Raw genomic sequence first — 20,522 nt, 5'->3', positions numbered from 1 at the left:
AACTGATCATGTGATTGAGGCATTAGAGATCTCCACCACCATGAGTGGACTGATATATATGTTTTTATGCTTTTTTATATATTTTTGCATTTTCTTCACTAAAAAGTTCAGTGGCGGGAGTTTACGGTTTTCTTAGGCATACCTTTGTTTTTGTTTTGTTTTTCTCTTCACAATATTTTTATTGTATTTTTCAAAGGAAACAAAAAATAATTCTGTTTCTCAGGCCCCGTACACACGACCGAACATGTCCGCTGAAACTGGCCTGCGGACCAGTTTCCGCGGACATGTTCGACCGTGTGTACGGCCTAGCGGACAGGTTTCCTGGCCTAGCGGACACGTTTCCAGCGGACAAAAGTTTCTTAGCATGCTTAGAAACTTGTCCGCTGGAAACCTGTCCGTCGGACATATCCGATGGTTAGTACGACTCATCGGACATGTCCGCTGGTTATGACGTATAACCAGCTGCCCGAAATCACGCGCATGTTTTGAAATGATTCGACGCATGCGTGGAAGCATTGAACTTCCGTGTTAGAGAACGTCGGTGTCTTCTACGTCACCGCGTTCTCTGTCCGCGGGGATTTTGGTCTGATGGTGTGTACACACATCAGACCAAAAGCTCCCAGCAGACATGTCCGATGAATACGGTCCGGGGACCGTTTTCATCGGACATGTCTCCTCGTGTGTACAAGGCCTCAGTCATATAAATCGTTATCACATAAGTGCCTGGGTAGGCAACGAACTATCAACATAATTAACGACAATATTATAGGACATTTGTCCGATTGGATAATATTCGATTGCTTAATCAAGTAACTACAAATCCCTGTTTACCCCAACGGGATCATACTGTAAACAAGGGATAATGACTCAATATAATATATTATAGAACAAGAACAAACATAAAGGGGTAACAAGAGGGAAGGAAGGGAAGGGGAGGCGAGACCGAAGGTATATTTTATATCCGACCAAATTTAAGACCGTAGTCATACAGGAGCACATCAATAGTTCTTAGAATTATTCAGAAAATTGGAAGCCCTAGGATGTGTAATCCATTCATTCCAATTTTTTATGAATTTAGCTGTGGAACCTTTTTTGTGCTCTAACATTAGTTCATAGTGAGCCTGAAGCCCCATACACACTATCAGTTTTCCTGAAGGTTTTCTCTTCAGGTTTACCAAAACCATGTAGTGCAAGGGTCTGCCTGATTGCATACGAATTGAAACTCTTGAGGTTTGACCTCATATTAGATGGTTTTGGTAAACCTGAAGAGAAAACCTGCAGGAAAACTGATAGTGTGTATGGGGCTTGAGTGTTGAGTCTCTGGATAACTTCTGATAAATTAGGTGCTAAGGTAGATTTCCAGAATTTCGTTATGGTGAGCCTTGCTGCTGTAAGGATATTAGCGACTACAGTTCTATAATGGGGAGTATAAATGTCTAGTTTTAAACCTAATAAGGCTGATTCTAGTGTGAGTATCTTTAGGTTTCCAGTGAAAGATGCAATAAAGGCGTATACATTATTCCAAAAGCTAGATAAAGCTTTACAATCCCAAAGTGTGTGTAGTAAATTACCTGTATTGGTGTCACATCTCCAGCATATGGGGGATGAGGTAGGGAATATTTTGGAGAGTCTGTATGGGGTCAAATACCAGCAGTTTAGTATTTTTTGGGCGTTTTCCCAGTGTTTTACACGTGTAACGCTACCCCCGCAGGAGCCACTGATTTGTTGTTGGGATCGGCATATTAAGTTACCTTAGTGTTGTCTAGGGGTGCAGTTGGAGAATAAAGTAGTGAGCGAATGTCCAATGCATCAAGGAAGGTTTTCAAATGCTTTATTTTAGGCCCAACATTGCCAACATCAACATGCAGTAGGAAGGAAAAGGTTGATGAAGCGATAGAGAACTTTGCGGTATTAGGCCTGGATATAGAAAAGAGCAATCCTGCTCTCAGTAACACAATAATGGTAGTCACAGTTCGTCGCCACTCTAGCCAGAGTGGGTGAAGTGCCCCCGGACAGACTTCTGCCACAAGCCTGGCAGCCGAAGTGTCACTTTAAGTTGCTGGGAGGAACAGGCCTCTGCCACAGGCCTGGCTCTAGGGCCTCTGCCACAGGCCTAACACTTAAATGAGCTGAATGAATTGAGCTGATCCTCCCAGTAGATTAAGTCAGGGTCACCGGATGACAGTTGAGATGTACCTGCAAATGTTCCGGACACCAGATCCCCGATGGTTCGTTCAAGCCCTGTTGGATAACCTGCCTCCGGGTTTTCCTCAAACCGACCCCCCATCGAGCGGCACCCAGCCTGGGATCTTCTCAGTAAAGCGGGGGACCCAGCAAGTCACTGGGGCCCCTCTCTGCAACATGGAGCTCCGCGTAGCATTTGACCATGGCCTGGAAGGCCATCGCCGGGGTCTGTTGGATGCGCGCACCATAAAGGTGGATGCCGCACCTGGAACCTGCGGGAAGAACCAATAAAGATGGCGTCTGCCACAGATATACCCCTCCCCAGCATGCCCCGCGCGGGAAAACTCCTCTAATTGGCTGCTGGGGAGAAGTGGCTCTGCCAGAACCCCTCTAGCACCACCTGTCGCCCAGGGGTGGAAACAACACCCCTGGAGCGCAGACTGACCTACAGGACAGTTCAGGAATGACAGCAGCCCAAATTTAGCAAATTGTGAATGGGAGCAAAATAACTCTCCCATTCCCCACTAACTTTAGCGTAGTGCCCATACTCAAAGTAAGAGGGCGCTACACACATGAAGACGAGGTATTATTAAAGAAGTTGTAAAGGAAAAATATTTTTTGCCTAAAATTAATGTCTGCAAGGTAGACAGACAGAATAGTGTAATGATTCTGTTAAAAAACGAGTAAATACCTATTAACCACTTCCCGACCCCCGCATGTATATGTACGTCCACAATATGGCACGTACAGGCACATGGGCGTACACGTACGTCCTCGCCTATTAGCGGGTGGGGGGTCCGATCGGGACCCCCCCCGCTACATGCGGAGGTCGGGTCCGCTCGGGGAGCGATCCGGGACCACGGCGCGGCTATTTGTTTATAGCCGCTCTGTCGCGATCGCTCCCCGGAGCTGAAGAACGGGGAGAGCCGTGTGTAAACACGGCTTCCCCGTCCTTCACTATGGCGGCGCATCGATCGCGTCATTCCCTTTATAGGGAAGACACGATCGATGACGTCATTCCTACAGCCACACCCCCAAACAGTTGTAAACACATACTAGGTGCACCCTAACTCCTACAGCGCCACCTGTGGTTAACTCCCAAACTGCAACTGTCATTTTCACAATAAAGAATGCAATTTAAATGCATTTTTTGCTGTGAAAATGACAATGGTCCCAAAAATGTGTCAAAATTGTCCGAAGTGTCCGCCATAATGTCGCAGTCACGAAAAAAATTGCTGATCGCCGCCATTAGTAGTAAAAAAAAAAAAAATAATAAAAATGCAATAAAACTATCCCCTATTTTGTAAACACTATAAATTTTGCGCAAACCAATCGATAAACGCTTATTGCGATTTTTTTTACTAAAAATAGGTAGAAGAATACGTATCGGCCTAAACTGAGGAAAAAAAATGTTTTAATATATGTTTTTGGGGGATATTTATTACAGCAAAAAGTAAAATATATTGGATTTTTTTCAAAATTGTCGCTCTATTTTTGTTTATAGCGCAAAAACTAAAAACCGCAGATGTGATCAAATACCACCAAAAGAAAGCTCTATTTGTGGGGAAAAAAGGACGCCAATTTTGTTTGGGAGCCACGTCGCACGACCGCGCAATTGTCTGTTAAAGCGACGCAGTCCCGAACTGTAAAAACACCTTGGGTCTTTAGGCTGCATATTGGTCCGGGGCTTAAGTGGTTAAATTCCTTCATCTATATCACCTCCGGCATTCTAGTTTCTGTTCTCTCATTCCCTTCCTGGTTTGCATCGCTCGTTCATGTAAGAACTACATTTCCCATTATGAATTGCGGCACGCCCAGTAATTCACACCTCCTCTAAGTCTCTAACACGTAGAGAGCGTCCTGCCACACAGATGTAGTTCCCAGGAGGGGGTGAGCACGTTACTGACCACCGCAGTAAAGCCTCCCTTCACGGTGGTCAGTAAAATCGGACAAGCAGGAAGTGAACAGAACAGAGAAGAAATAGAGCAACTTCTGAGCAAAAACGAACAATGAGGAAGTGAAAAGAGGAATGTCTGCAGGTAAAGGATGCTTATTATGAATTTTTTTTTTCCCTTTACGACCCCTTTAATATGGATGGCTTTCTGCCATTCCTCCCACAAAAAGGTTTGGGATAGATCCCTCTCCCACTTGATCATATTTATAGTTTTAATTTGAAGCGGAAAAGATGCAAGGAGTTTATATATATATATATATATATATATGGGATATTCCCCTTTTCCCATCCATTTTGTAAGAAGTGAAAAACTCCCACAGCACCCTCGGGAGCTCCACACTTCTCTCCGGGTTGAGATTTTTATTGAACGGTTTGGCGTTGATCTTAGTTAATATTTTATGCTTGTAATCAGTTGATAGCTGATCAAAGAAGTTGATTCCCTGTTTGGACCAGGACGAGGTGATAATGCATACTTTACAATAGTAAATTACTCTTAACGGTATTGGTATGAGGACTGGGGTATATGTCGGCTGTAACTTCGTTAAAGCAAACTTCCAGGCTGTCAGGGTAGCTTTAATTGTTAGGAAGTTGGGTGTATTTATTTTTGGTAGGAAATAGCAGGCCATAGGGAAAATAGGTCATTTCCTTTAGATGCTTCTCGTTCAATGTTCAACCATAATTTATCATTCGAATATCTGAACCAGTGTCTCATTTGGTCTAGGAGCGTGGCAAAGTAATATAAACGCATATCAGGGAGGTTCAAGCCCCCTTTAGCTTTAACCAGTGACATAATTGATAATGCAATCCTAGGGCCAGATTCATAGAGAACTGTGGCGGCGTAACGTATCGTCTTTAAGTTACACCGCCGCAAGTTTTCCTCGTAAGTGTTTGATTCACAAAGCACTTGAGTGTAAACTTGCGGCGGAGTAACGTAAAGACGTCCGGCACAAGCCCGCCTAATTCAAATGGGGCGTGCACCATTTAAATTAGGTGCGTTCCCGCGCCGAACGTTCTGCGCATGCTCCGTTAGGAAATTTCCCGACGTGCATTGCGTGAAATTGCGGCGCCCCAACGTGTTTTTTGAATGGCGACGTGCGTAACGTACTTTCGTATTCCCGGACGTCTTACGCAAAAAGAAAAAAAAATTGAAATTCAAACCGGGAACGACGGCCATACTTTAACATGGCTCGTGTAAAGTTAAGCCATGAAAAAGCAGACCTAACTTTGCGACGGGAAAAACCGACTAGCGACGGCGTAACGAACGCGCGTACCTTTGTGGATCGCCGTAAAAGCTAATTTGCATACCCAACGCTGGAAAACTACGCGAACTCCACCCAGCGGCGGCCAAAGTATTGCATCCTAAGATCCGACGGTGTAAGTCAATTACACCTGTCGGATCTTAGGACTATCTATGCGTAACTGATTCTATGAATCAGCCGCATAGATACTCTCAGAGATACGACGGCATATCAGGAGATACGCCGTCGTATCTCTTTTGTGAATCTGGCCCCTAGGTTTTTTCCCCAACCAGATCAAGTTTTTCAATTTCGAATTAATTTGTGTGAAAAATGTAGCCGGTATTGGGATTGGAAGGGAGCGGAAGTAGTATAAGATCTTCGGCAATGTCTTCATTTTGAAAGCCGCTATCCTTCCAATCCAAGATAATTGTGTTTTGTATATCTTGAGTAACTTGGGTCAATAAAGAGGGGTAATTGACCTCATAGAGTCTATTAGGTTGGTAAGTAAGTTGAATCCCTAGATAATTAATGGAGGGGTTGTCCCAATTGTAGTTAGATTGCTGTTTTAGTTTATCAACTTGATCTGGTGGGATGTTCATAGGTAAAACAAAACATTTATTATGGTTAATCTTATAATAGGAAACTGATCCAAATGCATCTAGGACATTGGTTACTTATTTTATAAGTGTGTCGGTAACGGACAAAGTTAAAAGGATGTCGTCCGCAAATAGACCCAGCTTATGTTCAATTTGCCCGACCTTGATCCCTACGATATTGGGGTTAGTCCTCAGAGATATCGCGAGGGGTTTGATTGCTAACGAGAATATAATGTGTGATAAGGGGCACCCCTGTCTCGTACCGTTTGAAAGATTAAACTGTTTAGAGATACTGCCTGATGTATAAACCCTGGCAGACGGAGCTGTATAAAGTGACATTGTGACTTCAAAGATGAATCCCGAGAAAAACCAAATCTTTTAAGGGTCTCTGCTATATATCCCCAGTGGACTCTGTCGAATGCCTTCTCTGCATCCAAACCAAGAAGCAGAGAAGGCATCCGACCGCGCTCCACATGACTGAGCAGATCAATCATTCGTCTGGTGCTGTCTGGGTCTTGTCGGCCTCTTACAAATCCAACCTGATCCGGTTCAATTAGATAAGGTGTAATTTCTAATAAACGATTGGCTAAAACCATAGCAAAAAATTTCAAGTCAGAATTGAGTAATGAGATGGGCCTATAGTTAGTTAGTTGGTGACGACGGCTCTTTCCCTTCTTTTGGTATCGTGATAATAATCGCCTCAAGCATTTCCTTAGGGAATGAGTGGGTTTTGACAGCATGGTTAAATACTCTTGTTAGATATGAAGAGAGCATTTATTCGCTAGATCGGCCATCTGCCCCGGGTGCTATTTAGCGGTAACATTGAAATAACTTTTTTGATTTCGTCTACGGTTATGGGATCATTTAATTTTTCTAAGGTAGAGGGGTCTACAGTCGGAATAGCAATTTTACTAAGAAATTGGGCTATATCTAATGGTTTCGGTTGGGTGACAGTTTGACTCTCTTTTAGGTTATATAGTCCCTCGTAGTATTCTGCAAACGCGTCAGTTATACTTTGTGGGTTGTATATTACTTTCCCTGATTTGTGGTGGACTAATTTATGAATTTTCTGTTTTTTCTGTCTACTACGTAGTTGCATGGCGAGAAGTTTACCCGCTTTGTTTCCCTGGGAGTAGTGGTTAAGTTTTAGTTTTTTAACCACTTCCATACCAGGTACTTACGCAGCTTCCCGCCCAAGCCAATTTTCAGCTTTCAGCACTGTCGCACTTTGAATGGCAATTGCGCGGTCATGCTACACTGTACCCAAACAAAATTGGCGTCCTTTTTTCCCCACAAATAGAGCTTTCTTTTGGTGGTATTCGATCACCTCTGCGATTTTTTTTTTTGCGCAACAACTAAAAAAAGGCTGAAAATTTGGAAAAAAAATTACGTTTTTATTTTTTTCTGTTAATTTTTTTGTAAATAAGTTTTCTCTTTCAATTACGGGCACTGATATGGCGGCACTAATGGGCACCGATGAGATGGCACTGATGGACATCGATGAGGTAGTACTGACGGGCACAGATGAGGTGGCACTGATTGGCGGCGCTGGTATGTGACACTGATGGGCACACATAGGCGGCACTGATGGGCACACATAGGCGGCACTGATGGGCACACATAGGCGGCACTGATGGGCACACATAGGCGGCACTGATGGGCACACATAGGCGGCACTGGGCACTCATAGGCGGCACAGATGGGCACTCATGGGCGGCACTGATGGATACTTATGGGTGGCACAGATGGGCACTGATAGGTGGGCACTGGGCATGGATGGGCACTGTGGGGTGGCACTGGGGTGGCACTGATGGACACTGGGGTGGCGCTGATGGACACTGGGGTGGCGCTGATGGACACTGGGGTGGCGCTGATGGACACTGGGGTGGCAGCACTGATTTTTGCCAGGTTGCCAGTCAGTGCCCATTTGTGGGCACTGACTGGCATCTTTTTTTTTTTCTTTATGTTTTTTTTTTTTTTTTTTTTTCTGTCATTTTTTTTTTTTTGCCCACCCTGGTGCTCCAGGGTGGGCATCCCTGGTGGTCCAGTGTGGCGATCCGAGGGGGGGCTGCGCTGATAAACAATCAGCGCTAAGCCCCCCTGTCAGGAGAGCCGCCGATCGGCTATCCTCTACTCGCGTCTGTCAGACGCGAGTGAGGAAGAGCCATCGGCGGCTCTTCCTGTTTACATCGTGATCAGCCGTGGTTGGACACGGCTGATCACGTGGTAAAGAGTCTCCGCCGGAGGCTCTTTACCGAGATCGGAGATGCAGGGTGTCAGACTGACACCCCGCATCACCGATCGCCGCGATGCGCGCCCCCACGGGCGCGCGCGGCATGAAATCCTGCAGGACGTTCTAGAACGTCCTGTCAGGATTTCATAACCACTTCCCGGACGTAAATCGGCCATAGGCCGGGCGGGAAGTGGTTAAGGTATTTTTCATGATTAGAGATCAGAATCGCCCTAAGCTCATTTCTAGCATCATTAAGTTGCTGGAGGAGAAGGGTTTGGGGGATAATTTATGTTCCCTCTCTAGTTTATCTATTTTCGTTAATAGATTAGTTACTTCCTGCAATCATCTTTTCTTTTCCTTTGATGTCAACTGGATCAGTATTCCTCTGATAAATGCCTTGTGGGCACACCATATACTAGAGATAGAGACTGCATCATTATCGTTTAACTTAAAAAATTCTTCTAGTCTTTCCCTCATCACTGCCAGAGCTTCCTTATGAGACAAAATATATGTATTGTTTCTCGAAAGCACATGATTGGAATTTTGTTGAGCTATATCAATAGTTAACGAGACAGGAGCATGGTCAGACCATGTTATGTTATGTATATGAGCATCTGTAATTTTTTGGAGGAGAGCTCTGTCAGTGATGATGAAGTCGATCCTGGAGTAGGACCCATGTACATTTGAAAAGAATGTAAAGTCCCTTTCAGTCGCGTGGAGACATCTCCATGGGTCGTGGAGGTCTTCTTGTGAGAAGGTGTCCTTCAAACCTTTTCTTTTGGATTGGATTCTTTTAGTAGTGTCCAGAAGTGGGTCCATCGTTGCGTTAAAATCACCACAAAAGACAATATTGCCTTTCTGTATTTTCTTTGTTATTTTGATTACTTTTTTAAGGAATTGTTGTGGGTTTCTATTTGGTGCATAGATATTAATGATCGTCTATACTGCATTTTCAGTCTTTGCAAGTAGAATAACATATCTTCCCTGCCGATCAATTTTAGAGTCCAAAAGTTGAAAGGAGATCAAGTCTTTGATGATCGTCAGGCCTCCTCTTTTCTTCTTATGGTAGTGAGAGGCAAAGATATGTGGGAATTTAGGGTGAGAAAATTGAGGAGGATTGTCTTTTGCAAAGTGCGATTCTTGAATGCACAGTATGTTGCTTCCGAATTTCAAGGCATCAGTCCATAGGGCTTTTCTCTTGAAAGGGGTGTTGAGACCCTTAACATTTAGTGATAGTAATTTCAACTTAGTCATGGTGGATATATTTCATATATTTGAACTGTGTACGGTTTGCATGTAGCAAGGATAAAGCGTGTCCATCGACTACGTAACTTCCATGAATCAAAGAGGATGATTGATACCATTTGTGAGGGGGGAAGGGGAAGAAATCAGGCTCAAGGCCCAGAACGAAAAATAACATGTAAGAACAAGTGAGTTGCCAAGCAACTCTTGTGTGCACAACAATTTGCACTCTCGTTGTGGGGACTCTACTGGTCAAGGGTCAAGGGTTCAGTATAATAACCCCTGTGTAACAAACGCCTGAGGAACTTAGGCCATAATAAGTTGGAGGGAGAGTAATGATAGGTTTCCGCATTTGATATTTAGCCGGCCGGGTATATCATCCATGACTGACATTCCATGGAGGAGCCAATTTTTTTTGTGGTTCTATCGATCGGGGTAACTTCATCATTTGGGAGTAAACCCCATTTTTTCTGAGTTTTGAGACCGTCTTCTAACGTATGAATTGAGTGTGACAGGTTATCCTTTTCCACAATCAGTCTGGTCGGAAATCCCCATTTGTAGATTCATTTGTGATTGCACAATATTTTGGTGATCAGATTCAGATTTTTCGGCGCTAGAATAGTAGCCTGGGAAAGGTCGGAGTACAGGCTAATTCCCACATAGGGGTATGGTAGTGGCGCATGTTGTCTTGCGAAATGCATCAACATATCTTTTGTCTGAAAAAAATGGATCTTGGCGATCACATCTCTTGGAAGTTTTGCTGGGATATGAGCTGGTTTGGGTAGTCTGTGAACTCTATCGATCACCAGATCTTGGTTTTGCAATGAGGGGATGAGATCTGTGAACATTTTTTGCCAAAAATGTTTTAGATCATTATTTTTGACGTTCTCAGGAATACCGCGGAATTTAATATTATTTCTCCTACACCTATCTTCGAGGTCTGCGACTTTAAGTTTTAGTTGTCTGACTTCTTCCTCAAGCGCAAAATGGTCATCCACTAATTCATTATGGGCATCAGTGAAATCGGTCATTTTATTTTCAATATAGTCCACTCTTTCACCTAAATCCTCTATTTCCACTTTGGCTTTATGCATAAGTGATCTCATATCATGTTGGATTGCCCCATGCAATGATTTTAACATTTCTTTCATGTCAGTATCAATCATTGCCTTGCCAGAGGTTGGAAAGGAATCCAGCTTTTCCTCATAAGGGTTAATATCTGCATCTGAGTCAGTCTATATCAATGTCACTTACTTTTCCCTCTGCAGATATTTTCCTCCTTTGCTTCACAGGGCTGACAAAATCAGATTGAAAGGCATCCTGCTCTTTCACTATCTGCAGCAGCATGGAATCCTGTGTCCCTCTCGTCACAGCATTGGCTGCCAGCTTGTCAGTGTGTGTGTGAGGGAGGAGGGATCAGCGCCATTTTCCTTCTTAGGAGACCAGGCCGTGCTGTTAAAAGACCCCAATTTGTGGGTTTTTTTGCGGGAGTTATGCTTCCCCATGGTGGGGGAGAGGTTCACAAGTCCCTCCAGCGTGTTGCTGAGTCCTCGGGCATGCTAATCGCCGCTGCTAGCTGCTTCAGGGAGGTAAGGAGAAACGGAGCTCTAGCAGTGAGCATCCATACAACTCCGCTGCCGGCCACGCCCCACGGTATACCTTTGTTTTAACTTAGCCCTGTAAGATAGATATTATACAAGAATGGTTTATATGAGATGTTTCTCAGATCTGCAGTTTCCATGAACTCCACAAGGTGGTAATCTCACTTCTATCAAGACTGGAAATCTCTATGGAATACAGACAGCAAGTGAGGTCAGGTACAGACAGAAAATTACCTAAAGACAGGAAGTTCTCTGTAGTATGAATTAGTAGTGAGGAGACGATACTGGAAGTGGCAGCCGAGGAGGTAATAAGCCTTGAAAAGACCTGGTTGGTCGCTAAAATGCAAAGCAGTTTCTAGCAACCAAACTCGTAACTAAAATGGGCAAGGTCAAGTTACAATGGGACACCCTGGTATCAGGGTACTTGTATGGGTTAGGGACCCTAGTGCTAAACCTTCAGATAGCCAATTGGATCCCAGCATTGGGATGTAGCGCCTTTTAAATGATCTGATCTGTGGGACACCCAGACAGTATTCAGAACCTGACACTCAGGTATCCTGAAAGTTGAAGAACTATGGCTTTAGGAAAGTCTTCAGACAATGATGCCAGGTCTTCTCATTTTTGGATTTATCCAGTGCAAGGGTCTCTCACACGGACATTTATTTTCAAGCCCAAGTTGAACATCTGGGGGTTGTGACTTAAGGGGGGGGGGGGGGCTGTCGGGACCTGGATGACCTGCTAGTTTCTTTGTGGTTCTCAGAGGTGAAGGGTGTGGTTTAGTGGGTGTCTTCCAGCAGACAGTAGATCTCAATAATAAGGCTCCACCTAAAGCTGGCTGCTGGGAAAGGTATATACCGTAATTCCTCCCTTAGCTTTCATCAGTGCCTCAGTGTTCTACCTGTGAGCCACTTCCCTGCTTGATCCTGTAATCTGTATACTTGACCCTGTATTTGGTTTCCTGTATCATGTTACCTCATCTCTGCTCCCCTTATTCTCAGTCCCAGTCTTGCCCTGTTTAATATGAGCTTCCCTCCATTTGTACGGAATAGCGTATTTTAGTTAGGTTGGTTGGTTATGTGCTTCACCGTCACAGTCATATTTCACTTTTTTTCTGTTTATGGTCCAGGGGTGTTGGATGGGGGTTGTGTGCATTAATAAACTCTACTTAATCATACTCTACAGATTCCAGCTTTCTTAGGCACAGCCCACCAATCTCGTCATCCTTGCTGTCACTGTATACCTGCATTCAGAATTCCTTACAAGGGCTGTATATGACATGTACCTGCATATAATAAAAGTCCTGACCATTACTTTTGACAACTGCACTCTGTAGCTTGAGCTGTATATGATCTACTCCTGACCACTGCACTCTGTAGCCTGAGCTGTATATGATATCCTCCTGATCACTGCACTCTGTAGCTTGAGCTGTATATGATCTACTCCTGACCACTGCACTCTGTAGCCTGAGCTGTATATGATATCCTCCTGATCACTGCACTCTGTAGCCTGAGCTGTATATGATATACGTCTGACCACTGCACTCTGTAGCTTGAGCTGTATATGATATTCTCCTGACCTCTGCACTCTGTATTAAGAGAGTTTAACTTGGATTTTCCACAGAGTGGGAACATTAGGGTTAACATTGAACTCATGAATGCATAAGTATGATCTGAGTCATCAGTATGAAACTATGCCTGTCAAAAGAAAACAAAGGGGTCTATTTAAAGAAAATGAATTGAACGTGTGTGACAAGCATTTTCCCGGCCATAATTTAGTTACCATGGTGATTTCTTATGATCATCAGCTTCATTTAGTGGTCATAATGAGTTATTTTTCCTGGAATGCCTCCATCAGTAAAAAGAGCATCATGCAGTATTATGGTCACTAGATTATAACAGGAAATCACTGTAAGAAAAAAATACGTCTGATATTTGTCAAGAACATTAGTTCAACTTTTATTTTTTATTTCAAAATAGACCTCTGAGTGTTTGTGAAATCTTACACCACAAAATGTACTCAGCCAATGAAAGGTAATGACTCCATTTTTATTTTTCTCCTGCTATCAATGGCCAACACGGTACAACACTTTATCCATGTCTTTGGTGATCTCTGATCTCCTTATGAACGGTTTCTTACAAGATGAAGATCAGCCATGGAGTATATCTGAGGTGTATATCAGGGTGTGCTTCTTCCCCACATGAGAGCTGTGATGTCCAGCAACATTCATATACAAGACATTTCCCGCACTCAAGGCACTTATACACCTTGAGGGTTGTGTGGGATCCCTGACGTACAGGAAGACAGGACTTCAGTGAGGAACAATTCCCTCACTCAGGACAGGAAAGGGGCTTTTACACAATAAGGGGAATAAACCCCTACACTTTTTATTATATTCTAGTAGGACTTAGTGTGTTTCTTGTTTCTTTTTTTATCTTTTTTTTTTTTTTTCTCCTTCACAACACAGGGGAAAGTGTCGTCTTTTTTCTTTTCCTCTCCTTCTACAACATAGGAGAAATGGTGTTTAGTTTTTATTCTCCTTGCTAAGGGGTAGTTTTTTTTTTTTTTTTTTTATCCTCCCCCTCTCTCCTCTGTCTCTCTCTCTCTCTTTTACATGTCCTCCCCCCCTCCATTCACTGTAGGTATAGGTAGTAAGGCCCTATCTCTGGGTATCTCCCAAGGAGAGTGGAAAGGGAAGGACTGGCCCTGGGGGGGAATGATGGAGAAATACAGGTGCAGTACGTAGTATTGGTAGAAGAAGATATAGTTTTTAAGGTCTTTTCAATGAAAAGGGTACATTTTGAGACCATATATGTCAGTCTGTATATTGATTTTATGTTGTATTAATTGTACTGTTTTGTAAAAAATGAATAAAAGATTTATTGAGAGAAAAAAGAAAGGGGCTTTTCCCTCATGTGAGATCTCTGATGTTTGGAAAGATTGGACTTCTGTGAAAAACATTTCCCACACTCAGGACAGGAATATGGCTTCTCACCTGTGTGAGATCTCTGATGTCTGTAAAGATCAGACTTCTGTGAAAAACATTTCCCGCACTCAGAACAGGACAGTGGCTTTTCTCCTGTGTGCAATCTCTGGTGTCTGTAAAGATCCGATTTCTGTGAAAAACATTTCATGCACTCAAGACAACAGTATGGCTTCTCCCCTGTGTGAGACCTCTGATGCTTTACAAAATCAGTTTTTGTTGCAAAACATTTCCCACACTCTGGACAGGAAAGTGGCTTCTCCCCTGTGTGAGATCTCTGATGTCTGTAAAGACTGGACATCAATAAAAAACATTTCCCACACTCAGAACAGGAAAGTGGCTTCTCGTCTGTGTGCGATTTCTGGTGCGTGTAAAGATGGGAGATCTGTGAAAAACATTTCTTGCACTCAGGACAGGAATACGGCTTCTCCCCTGTGTGTAATCTCTGATGTGTGTAAAGATCAGACTTCTGTGAAAAAGATTTCTCACACTCAGGACAGGAATACGGCTTCTCCCCTGTGTGAGATCTTGTATGCACATTAAGATGGGACTTAAAACGGAAACACTTCCCGCACTCAGTACAGGAAAGCCTCTTCTCTGTTGGAAGGACGGCACCGTCCCTCACAGTCTGAGGTTCCTCAGGATAAGAGGAATACGATGGTCCATCTACACTGTGTGGTGCCGGATGGACATTTGAGGTAGTCGGGTTTTCTCCTGGACTATACTGTGTGATGTCCTCATCTTCTACTTTACAGTCTGGAGACAAAGTTAGACAATCCTCTGAGGTTTTCCTCATCTCCCGTCCATCTACTAAAATAGAGATACAAAGATTATAACTAGACATAAGCAGATTGGTTCCCCTAAACCAGGACTCCGCCCACATCAGGCAGCTTTGTCTCTGAGGATCTTACAATTCCCCCTCAAGGTAACCAGTAAATGGCTGTGCACACCGCATGTGTTATATTTGATCGGGCATACATTGCATCAACTTTTCTGTAAGTGCAATACTATTATTTTATTAAAACCTGTGTTGCAGTCTACACTATGGTTCTTTTTTGCTTTTTACTTGAGATTTCCATCAGCACTTGATTGAACCAGCTCCAGCCATAGAGTCTTATTGGGAGACTATAAAACCCTGTGCTTGGTCCGACCGCCAGTTTGTGGTCTTAGTTTCTGGTAAGGAGACTACATCTCTCTCACTCTGGTGCTCACTTGGTGGAAGGAGGTTTAATCCCTGCTATTACATCACCCATTAAGAAGATTTTGGATTAATTTCTTATTACACGTGGGACTGTTTTATGGACCTTTCAACCTTTTTTTTGTGTTTATGTCACATTCTTTTATTTATTTTGCTATTCACAGAGTGTCAGTCACCTATTACGTTTTCAATAACCATTCATTATTTGTATCAATCACGTTAAGTTTGTGGTTTTCCAATTTATTTTTATTTAACATTTTATTCAATAATTTTTTCATTTTTAGTATCACTACTAAATTTTCACATTATTGTTTTTGCGCCGTACCTCATTTTCTAACACAACCAGTAAATGGGTCCTCTGATCTCCTACAAGTTTATTTCTTTATTCATGGACCTTAGTCAGAGAGTGAGGAAACAAGAACTGTATTTTATAGGAGTGAAAGTGATGAGGGGATTATAGGACGAGTGTCCCCACCCCCTCTATCAGTCATTACCATCTTCCCAACACAAGAAGTTCTGCACTTCCTTATTTAGTCCATGATTTAGTCATGAATAACAGCGGGGCTGAGTCCCACCAGAGGTCAGAGAGTGAGGATGGGAGGTGAACATCCAAGATGAAGACTGGACTGATCCTAAAGAACTCCATCGTTGGATTATTGACTCCTCCATTTTCACTTTCTGCTTAACCAATTGCCAACTGTAGGCAGTCATGTGATGTTCTCAGTTGACAGTGGTTATACCGGAATAAAGCCTGCAACTACACGTGTCATCCCAGTATTAAAATCATGCTCTGTACTGCAGAAGTAATTCCAGTGGCTGCCCGCAGAAGTGATCTCCCCATTAAGAGTAGATGTCACGGCCCATGCTGTGACAAGGGATGTTCATCTGATAGCAATAAAGTTAATGAAAATAAAGAGACCGTGTAAAAATTTGTTTGGGATAAAATTAATAGTAATAAAAAAAAAATCAAAAGCGTCCCCCTTCCTTCTGTGCAAATGCATATGTAAGCCCTACATGCCCTGAAATGGTGATCACACCACACATGTGAGATATCATCGCAAATGTCTGAGAAAAAGTAATAATTCTAGTGCCAGACCTCCTCTGTAACGCTAAACTGGTAACCTATAACAAAGTTTAAAGCGTTGCCTTTGGAGAATTTTGAATACCATTGTTTGGCGCCATATCACAGTCATATGCAATTTTAAAATGTGACATGTTAGATATATATCTATCTATCTATATATGTAATTTTGTAGGAAAAAAATGTAGACTTCTACAGGAAAGTAAGCGAATAGTGTCAGAATTGGCTCGGTTGGCAAGTAATTAAGGTTTTAATTAGGGATGAGCCGAACACCCCCCTGTTCGGTTTGCACCAGAACCTGCGAACAGACCAAAAGTTTGTGTGAACTTTAGAATCCCGTTAAAGTCTATGGGACTCGAATGTTTGAAATCTAAAGTGCTAATTTTAAAGGCTAATATGCAAGTTTTTGTCCTAAAATGTGTTTGGGGACCAGGGTCCTGCCCCAGGGTACATGTATCAATGCAAAAAAAGTTTTAAAAAACTGCAGTTTTTTCGGGAGCAGTGAATTTATTAATGCTTAAAGTGAAACAATAAAAGTAAAATATATTTATTTAAATTTCGTACCTAGGGGGGTGTATAGTATGCCTGTGAAGTAGCGCATGTTTCCCGTGCTTAGAACTGTCCCTGCACAAAGTGTCATTTCTGAAGGAGAAAAAGTCATTTAAAATCACTCGCGGCTATAATGAATTGTCGGCCCTTTGGGTCTGGTATGGATATTAAGGGGAACTCCACGTTAAATAAAAAAATGACGTAGGGTTCCCCCCAAATATCCATTCCAGACCCTTCAGGTCTGGTGTGGATTTTAAGGGGAACTCCACCCCAAATTTAAAAAAAAAATGGTGTGGAGTTCCCCCAAAAATCCACACCAGACCCCTTATCTGAGCACACAACCTGGCAGGCCGCAGGAAAAGAGGGGGGTGAGAGAGCGGCCCCCCCTCCTGAACCGTACCAGGCCACATGCCCTCAACATTGGGAGGATGCTTTGGGGGTCTGTGACCCCTAAAAGCACCATGTCCCCATGTTGATGGGGACAAGGACCTCATCCCCACAACCCTTGCCCGGTGGTTGTGGGGGTCTGCGGGCGGGGGGCTTATCAGAATCTGGAAGAGCCCTTTAACAAAGGGGACCCCCAGATCCCGCCCCCCCCTATGTGAATTGGTAATGGGGTACATTGTACCTCTACCATTTCACTAAGAAAGTGTAAAGAATTGTAAAAAAAAAAAAAAAAAAAAACACACACCGTGGAGAAAGTCCTTTATTAAAAAAAATAAAAAAAAACATCCAGCGGTGGTAATCCACTCTCGGTCTCCGCTCCAACGTTGTCGGTATCCTGCGACGGGTGATCTCCTCTCAGCCGAGGTCCAGCGATGAGAGGATCTCTTCATCCAGGTCTGGGATCCAGAGCACCACCGAGGATAGCCCGCCGAATGACGCGGCTTCATTCAGTGACAGCTCTTATGTAGGTGAGGGCGGGGCCACCCGTCACGTGACCCCGTCCCCCTCTGACGAAAGGGAGAGCCCAGGCTTCGCCAGTGACGTGAGGGGTGCGTCAGAGGGGGGCGGGGTCACGTGATGGGTGGTCCCACCCTCACCTACATAAGGGCTGTCACTGGCTGAGGCTGCGGTGGAGACAGGCGTCGATGCATGCGCTGGATCCCGGGCCTGGATGAAGACATCTTCTCATCGCTGGACCCCGGCGGAGAGGAGATCACCCGTCGCAGGATACCGACAGCGTTGGAGCGGAGACCGAGTGTGGATTACCACCGCTGGATTTTTTTTTTTTTTTTTAATAAAGGACTTTCTCCACGGCATGTGTGGTTTTTTTACAATTCTTTACACTTCCTTAGTGAAATGGTAGAGGTAGAATGAACCCTATTACCAATTCACATAGGGGGGAACCACCGGGCAAGGGTTGTGGGGATGGGGCCATTGTCCCCATCAATATGGGGACATGGTGCTTTGAGGGGTCACAGACCCCCAAAGCATCCTCCTCCCAATGTTGAGGGCATGTGGCCTGGTACAGTTCAGTAGGGGGGGCCACTCTCTCGTCCCCCCCCTTTTTTCCTGCAGACTGCCAGGTTGTGTGCTCGGATAAGGGGTCTGGTGTGGATTTTTGGGGGAACTCCAGGCCATTTTTTTAAAATTTGGGGTGGAGTTCCCCTTAAAAATCCACACCAGACCTGAAGGGTCTGGAATGGATATTTGGGGGGAACCCCACGTCATTTTTTTGTATTTGATGCAGGGTTCCCCTTAATATCCATACCAGACCTGAAGGACCTGGTAATTGAGTAATTGAATGACTTTTCTCTGGATTGCCGGGAGTCGACAATTCATTATAGCCACAAATGATTTTAAATTACTTTTTTTCCTTCAGAAATTACACTTTGTGCAGGCACAGTTCTAAGCAAGGAAAACAAGTGCTACTTTACAGGCATACTATACACACCCCCAGGTACGAAATTTAAAGGAATATTTCACTTTTATTGTTTCACTTTAAGCATCATTAAAATCACTGCTCCCGAAAAAACAGATGTTTTTAAAACTTTTTTTTGCATTGATACATGTCCCCAAACACTTTTTAGGACAATAACTTGCATATTATCCTTTAAAATTAGCACTTTAGATCTCTCCCATAGACTTTTTACAGGGTGTTCCGCGGCTTTTCGAATTTGCCGCGAACACCTCAAATTGTTCGCTGAACAGTCGAACATGAGTTCGACTCAAACTCAAAGCTCATCCCTAGTTTTAATAGGGGGCTGTCCCGCACTGATGGTAAGAAACTTTTCCAATGATATTGGCTGCTGCCTCCACCGTGACACCTACCTAAGTAGGGTCTAGGTATAAATAAATATTAAATGAAAAAAAAATAAAAAAAATTTCCCGCATTGACTTCAATAGCATGCAATACAGCATGCGGCCAGAGGCGGGGGCACCAGAGAGCTTTGACGTAGGGTTCCAAAAACGGCCAGAGGACACCTCGGAAAGACTTTGTTCCCGAGAAGGTCAGCCGTGCTGTCCTCTGGCCTTTCCGTGCATTTCCTAACGGCTGCGATCGACGACGTTCGGCTCTGCTTGTCTCTGGTGCCCCCCCCACCTCAGGCCAAAACGCGGTACTGCACACCGCTTTGGCCTGAATCGTGTTTGTTTTACGAGACAACACTCGCAAACCGAGTTACAATTTTTAGAAATGCAGTATTCGTATTGCAAATCGCTCGTTAACCGCAATCCGAGGTTCCACTGTATATAGGAAATAAAATGGATTAAACATTACTACACTATGGAGTTTTAATTTCTTCCCACATATGCTGAACAAAAACGAGCAGAAGGGGATGCAAAGAGGTATTAAAGAGGAAGTAAACCCTGATGGGTTTTACTTCCTCTTTATTTCCCTGCAAAGGTAAAGCATAATGGGCTACTATGCACCGTAGTGTATCCCATTATGTGTCACTTACGTGAAAACGAAGTCTGCGTAATATACATCAATACATAAATTGTGTCTGCAGCACAGGGAAGGAAGATTATCTGAGAGAAATAGAGGAATACAGGACCTACTCTGGACCAATCAGTGAGCAGTATGGGTGGAGGAATGCAGTAGTGTATTTAGGTTTTGTGCTGCCCTAGGAATGACTAAACTTGTGCAGCCCCTAATTTTAACACGACCCACCCCTTCCTGTCAAGGCCACACCCCATTCTGTTTAAGACCCACCCTGGAATTTTCAAGCGGGGACACTAGTCAGGCAGGAAGTTAAGGGAAATCTCTGCAAAATGAAAAAGTGTTGATTATAGTTCTAATTTAACCACTTAAGGACCGGACCAATATGCTGCCCAAAGACCCAAGGTGTTTTTACAGTTCGGGACTGCGTCGCTTTAACAGACAATTGCGCGGTCGTGCGACGTGGCTCCCAAACAAAATTGGCGTCCTTTTTTCCCCACAAATAGAGCTTTCTTTTGGTGGTATTTGATCACATCTGCGGTTTTTAGTTTTTGCGCTATAAACAAAAATAGAGCGTCAATTTTGAAAAAAATGCAATATTTTTTACTTTTTGCTATAATAAATATCCCCCAAAAACATATCTAAAACATTTTTTACCTCAGTTTAGGCCGATACGTATTCTTCTACCTATTTTTGGTAAAAAAAAATCGCAATAATCGTTTATCGGTTGGTTTGCGCAAAATTTATAGCGTTTACAAAATAGGGGATAGTTTTATTGCATT

Source organism: Rana temporaria, chromosome 4, assembly GCF_905171775.1.
Source record: "Rana temporaria chromosome 4, aRanTem1.1, whole genome shotgun sequence".
Taxonomy (NCBI): Eukaryota; Metazoa; Chordata; class Amphibia; order Anura; family Ranidae; genus Rana; species Rana temporaria.
The sequence above is the reverse complement of the archived record's forward strand: the minus strand, read 5'-3'. Positions refer to the sequence as shown.